This window comes from Columba livia, chromosome 2 (assembly GCF_036013475.1).
Source record: "Columba livia isolate bColLiv1 breed racing homer chromosome 2, bColLiv1.pat.W.v2, whole genome shotgun sequence".
NCBI classification, from domain to species: Eukaryota; Metazoa; Chordata; class Aves; order Columbiformes; family Columbidae; genus Columba; species Columba livia.
In genome coordinates this window covers 66,421,863-66,428,313 of record NC_088603.1, presented here as the reverse complement: position 1 = coordinate 66,428,313, position 6,451 = coordinate 66,421,863, and the positions used below count along the sequence as shown (strand labels likewise).

At 37.8% G+C, this 6,451-nt stretch overlaps 1 long non-coding RNA gene across 1 annotated transcript in view; it reads right to left on the bottom strand.

Annotated features, from left to right (window-relative positions):
* Nucleotides 1-1,775: 1,775 nt before the first annotated feature.
* Nucleotides 1,776-6,451, bottom strand: part of LOC110361247 (uncharacterized) — a 42,336-nt gene continuing 37,660 nt past the window's right edge. The window contains exons 2-3 of the long non-coding RNA XR_002417717.2: nt 3,508-3,553; nt 1,776-2,850 (exon numbers count right to left, since the gene is read on the bottom strand). This is a non-coding gene — a long non-coding RNA (uncharacterized LOC110361247). The remainder of the gene's footprint in view (nt 2,851-3,507; nt 3,554-6,451) is intronic.

Below are 6,451 nucleotides of genomic sequence, written 5' to 3'. Positions count from 1 at the left end.
ACCAGAAGACTATGTACTGATGTACACACAAGTATCCTGTTTTCTTTTTTGTTTGCTTGGAGGTTTTTTTGTTTGTTTCTTAAAAAAAAAAAAAAAAAAAATCCCCAAACTCTCCCCTGATTTTTCTTTGGGCAAGGGATTTCACCCCCTTTTCCTCACATCTAGTCTGTATGTTCTTTGGAGCAAGAGTGTTCCTATACAGCACTTCCCACCAGGGATTTTGTTCTAAGCATCTCAGGGAGCAAGCTCTCAACTCCTGACTTAATTTCCCTTTCTGCTGCAGACTTCTTGTTTGAAAATAGATAAGTCAGTAAACCATTCACACATCCTTTGAACACCTCTAAAACAGACAGAGTAATAGAATTCAGGAAGGTGAGTGGTTGGCCAGGGCTTCTTGGAGACGTAAAATTCAGGTGATAAAATTCCATTCTAATGTTTCACTCAATAGTTTCTCCCCAGCCCTTTCTAAAGCTTCAAATCAGATTTTTATAATGCTACAGGTTTCTACTTAGATGTTGCTAAACTGTAACAGAGTTAGATGTCAGGTGGACATCCTACAGTCTCATGCATGTTCTGATTTTCCAAATGGCAGATATCTCTTCAAAATCCTGCTCACATGTAAAATGTAGGTACCGCCCCTCTCCCCCTCACACACAAACAGAGCATTGACATTTTCAGGCAGTAATTTTATTTTCTCTTTTTACCCTTTCCTCTAATTTTCCTTCTAAAGACTCTGTAAAGTTTTGAGACTTCACCAGGCTTATAAAAGCAGCAGCTGTCTCCTCTCTCTGTTCATTTTCTCTGTTCATTCATAAATTCAGAAGTGCCCTGCACAAAGCAAAACCTTTTTGTGGTTAATATGATGTACATATCATTGCATTAGCCATATTTACAAAGCTATAAGCAAATTATGTTTTGCATCATAGCCGTGAAGACAAATATAGTAACAGAATCAGGTACCTTTCCAACCAGATGTAAATTTGCTAATGCAATAGGAAGTTGCTTATTAAATACAATGAACTTCTGGTGTCAGGAAATACAAAGTGCAAGCACCATCAGGTGAAGGGAAAATGGCTACTTTAACGATCCTGCACACAGACACAAATTTTTCCTGATTAGAAAAAAACAACACCCCCCCCTCCCCCCCCCCCGCCCATACACACACACAAAACCAACACAAAACACACACCACTGTCAATACTTAAACTCTCCTAACCAGGGTTGTTTTTCTGTTTGGTTGTTTAGGGGGTATTGTTTGTTTAAATCACACATCACAATACACTGCTAAAGAAAAGGCTTTGTAATCTTTTTACAAGTAAAATAGAAGCTATTAGTCAAGTTCTGAACTTTAGACCAATACTGGAATACAAAACAAATCCTTTAAAGCACTCTAACACCAGCCTTTTATGCAGATGTTCTAAACCCTTCAAGCAGTGATACAGTCTAAGACATGCTGTACCAATATTTTTAGATGAGCAACATCTAGAACAAGAGAATGGTGCTTTCACCCCATTTGTGAGAAACCACACGAAGAAGAATGTGTGAGCTGCAAACAAGCAGAACAAGCAAATTAGAAACACATTCTTCGATATCAGAAGAAAATTTGTGTCAAGAGTCATAATCAAATCCAAGATGACAACTAGCAAACAGCTTATCTTGTCCATTGCTTCTGTGCAAAGTCATTGAGCAGCTACTGAATAGTTCCACTTCACCAGGCCTTGCAAGGATAGGTGAGCCCACAGCCTCTAAGCACTGTACATGGGTCATGGAGCAGACTCCATAAAGGAGTCAGAAAATAGTTTCAGAAATAGTTCATAAACACAAAGACAAGGCAGTGAACATCCCAATCACTTTGAGAGATTACATCATGCTGTTTAATTAGAAGATGCAATTTTGATAAGGTTCTCACAAAGTAATCAATTTTCTAGAACACAGATCAGAATTATTGAAGATTTTTATTTATTTATTTATTTTTAATCAACCTCAGCTACCACCACCCAGAAAAACTATTGATGTCAGCTTTCTTTTCTGCTCGTATTAGGTCTGCAGTCATCATGGCAAAACTCACACCAACACCACAAAAAATAAAATTTCAACTTCACCTGTAAGGCACATAGTCTGCAAAATGGACCCAACACAAGAAGTCTGCATCAAACGGATCCATTCAAAACATACAACCACAACAAAGCTCCAGAGGAGCAAGTTACTTTTATTTAGGTCCACAAAACTCATCTACTGGAAAACACTTGGATGAGAGCATATGGGCTTCAACTGCCTGAAGAATTATTCTACCATAGAGAGGGTTAAGTAATTCCTGCTAGAACAGTCCTCCCAGGTGCCTGGATAAAGGGCACTGTGAAGTACAAACTAGCACAGAGGTGCGAAAAGACATTCCATAATTAAGGTTCTACTAGTATTTTCTTCTAAATGGATATTGCCAGTTTTCTAATTCACTTCCACCTTGAATATTTTGTTTCAGCAGTGCTCTGAACAGCAAATCTTTGGAATGTAAATTTTCTAAGGGTACTTCTGAGTTTTAGGGGCTAAACTAAGCAAAAGAATTTTTGTTCTGGCTTGCAAACAACAGAACACAGTCCAGTCAGCAATTGTGAACAATAACCCACCTACTTTCTTCATAAAACAACAACACAGAACAATATTCTGAGGCAGTTTTGTTTTGTGCTGGTTTTAAGTGACAAACTGCTTGCCTCTCCTGTCAGAAGACTTCTACCAGAAGCGTGCATTTTCAGCCCAAGAAGCTGTCACATCGGCATATTTCAGGGAGATGATAGATGTTAGTTCTTACGCCTTCTCATCCTTCTCTCAGAACTCAACACAGCAGCCTGGCACCTACCACAATAATCCAACAGATAAAACACAGAATCATACTTACAGAATGAGAGGGGCTTGTAAGCAAAGCCAAATTAAAAAGACATACACACTAAGGCTATAGCTGAGCATCAAAATGCAGTATCATAGCAGGTAACAGCTCAGAAAACAACGTCTTGCTAACACAACCATACCTCAGTTTAACTCAACCTGTGTAACACAGTACTGCTCAGACCTGCTCTAGAAGGCTCAGGCTCAAAGACCCATTTCCTTATATTGTCAAAATTGTCATTAGTAAGTGTACGGTGTTTGCCAACTTAACTGCCTAAAGAATTAATAAACCTGAGACTACAAAAATGGCAGAAGTGGTACGCTCATTGGAACTAGGAGGTGTCTGTTGCATTGCTCATGTGATAATTTGAGTCAACTAAATGGGATCCACTGAGGATTAAAGGAATAAAATAGAAGTGAAACTCAACAGTATGAAATGCAAGGTCTTACATTTCAGGACTAATGCTATTCTTGAGATGGGTTTAATCACCAGAAAAGGACAAAGACAACTTAAAAAAAACAGGTGATCAGTGGATGAAAGTGAACCACCAATGTCATGAGTCAGCAAGAAAAAAAAAAAAGCATCCTAGGATGTATTAAGAAGAAGAAAAAAAAAAAAACCCTCACCTCAAAAGCCAGTCTCAAGCTCAAGCTTTCCAGTCTCCAATTTTACCTGTTCAAGAAAGGAGAGTTAAACTAAAACAACTGTGATAACAGGTTATAAAAATTTCACTGTAGAAATGGATTGCTGTCAGGGAAAAGTACTTTGGGGAAGAGACCAGACTGCATTGGCAACCACTGCAGCAACCTCAAAGAAATGCTTCTGGATGAAGTTAAGCTGTGAAACCACCAGAGAGTTGTCCTGCACTGCACAGGCAAGTCTTGCCCCCTAAAAACCTCACTTTCAAGAAACACCAATATAGACACGCATCCACTAGAACAAGCATTCTTCACATGCCCATTAGTACAAGACCAGCTGACTCACGTTACCGGCTTGGTGTACAAGATATATACATTTTCTTTCTGAGTGAGCATGAGATTCAGGTATTGCACACAGTTGCTTCAAACCATCTACCAAACACCTCACCATGCCTCTATTCCTTCTTGGCAAATCTTTTCCTAAAGCAGTCAGTCATAAGCTAACACAAAGAAATATATTTATCTTTACCTGTGGAGGTATGTTTGTACAGGAAGAGACTCAATGGCAGCTTATTGACCAAGCCCATTAAAATTATCCAAAAGGTGAAAATTTTGTTCTTCTAGATAAAGACTGTTGGGCCAGTGTTTCACATGCAGCATTACCATTATGTAAAGAAATTCCAGATAGCTACCAAGAATATAGTTTCACCAAGCAAGGTTTCTTTTCCTTATAACTGCAAAAATAGTAACGGAGAAAAATAAAATAACCCCAAAATCAGACTTATCTATGTCGTGCTGCACTTTTTTTTTTTTTAAGCTAGCAAAAGATACAATAAGTTAAGATCAAGTTGCTTTTAATTACTACAGCATTAAAGAAATACATTTCATTTTGTATGGCTTGAAATTTTGACATCATTCTTGGCTTCAGTATCATCCTCAATTAGAAACCCTTAGAAGAGCGAAAACGACAAGAGCCATTAAACATGTCACAACATGGGACAAAGGGAAGTAGTGCTGGAAGTAGAGGCTTTTCAAAGAAAGCATAGGAAATTGTGCTGCACAAGTGCAGAATATGTTTTTTCTCTCTACCTCCCTGGCCTCCACCTCCTGCCCCCCTCCTCATGACATACACACACATTTTATGGCTTAAAAGCCAGTGCAAAAGGGTGTGTTCTTTCAGGTTTATAGCCCTGACTAATGGAATTGCTCTAAATAACATTTTGATCTTGTAAGGTCACGCAGAGTGCTATACCTTTCCTTTAATGATTCAGGTCTGGACCAAGCATTTCCCAGAATTGAGATGGTAATGAAGTCATTAGTTTCTTCCTACTTGAAGCTCTGGCTAGGAAAGGGAATTCTATGGGTAAAGTCTGAGAGGGTCTTTTTCATAAAGCTCATACCCAGCTGAGCTGTAACACCTGTTACATTTTCCCAGGAGCCTGAGCTGCAGAGAATTTCCAATCTATTTGCTCTTCTCCTACACCAGACTGACAAAAGCTGGAGGCATGGGTTTTCTAAGGGAGTGCTAATTGAAAAAATAAAATAAATAAAAAAAAAAAATATCAAAAACCACTATGGCTGGTACAGATGTTAGCTCGCATCATAGCTAAAGCATTGATAATTATTTCCTTGTCATCTTTGAAAATACAGGCAATTCCAGACTACATTTAAATTAAAAACACACATTTGAAACAGGTTACTTGGTATTTCCTCACCTTCTATGTATGATATAAAGGCAGAACGTTGACTCCAAAAGAAACTATTGAAAACAAGATTTTATGCTAACAGTTTTTGATACTAAAATACAGTCACTGCTCAGTAGAGCAACACAACACTAAGTACATGCCAGTAAACATAGAACTAAAAATTATACATGAATTCTTACAAAGGCAAATAATATCTCCTGGAAAAACATTTTTAAAACATGGTTTCTCAAGCAAAGAGAACAACAGACATGGGAAGGGGTGTGTTGTTTTTCCATTTGAAGTAACAATACATATGATTTAAAGAAATTCTAAATCACTAAAGAACAACATATCCACAAGTTAGACTCAAAACTGAAATGCATTTAGCAACCAGCAAATACTATGATTTGCCACTGGTACCCTCTCAGATCCCCTCCAAAATGAACCCATTTATAAACTATGTTTTATAAAGCAGACTAAGGTATTTCCACACATTTTAGTCTTGCCAGCTAATTAGCACACACACACACACACACACACACACACACACACACAGAGTAACATAGATCATTAGAAAGGAAGCTAGCAAGGGAACATTACTTGACTTCAGAATTTGTTCCTCCTAGCAAATCAAAATAACCCAGACTGACTGAACCCTAGAACATGCCACAAAAAAACCAGACAAAACAACATACAAACAAACAAACAACACAAAACCACCACCACAAACAGCTATCTGTGCTGAAAGTACAGTCTAAAGGTAGGACACTTCTTTAATTCTTTTTGCTGCAGGACTAGCTGGTTGTTGCTGTGATCATTACAGCTTGATAATCAGAGACAGAATGAGATTCTGAAGAAATGTCTGACACAATAGCATCTCAGTGTCTAAAACATAACATTGGAGCTTCAGCACACCTATTATTGGAGTCAAAATACTGCACTGCACTTCATTTCCTGACTTCTGTCTCTAAAAAGCCTCCAAACGTGAAAAATAACTGGGATTTTTCAGTTGCGAGGCTTTTTGGTTTGGTTGGGGTTTTTAAAGTTATTTATATGTCATATTGCACAAACATATAGTGTAAGCAAGTGGAATAAGGTATGGAAAATTTTGAGCATCTTTATAACACTTAGGAAGTCCATATGCAAGGAGGACCATATCAATAACGTATAATATAAAATTAATCTTGCATTTTTAAGAAAACAGAGTGTGCATTCAGGATAGACTACTACAGTGCTCATTTTTATGA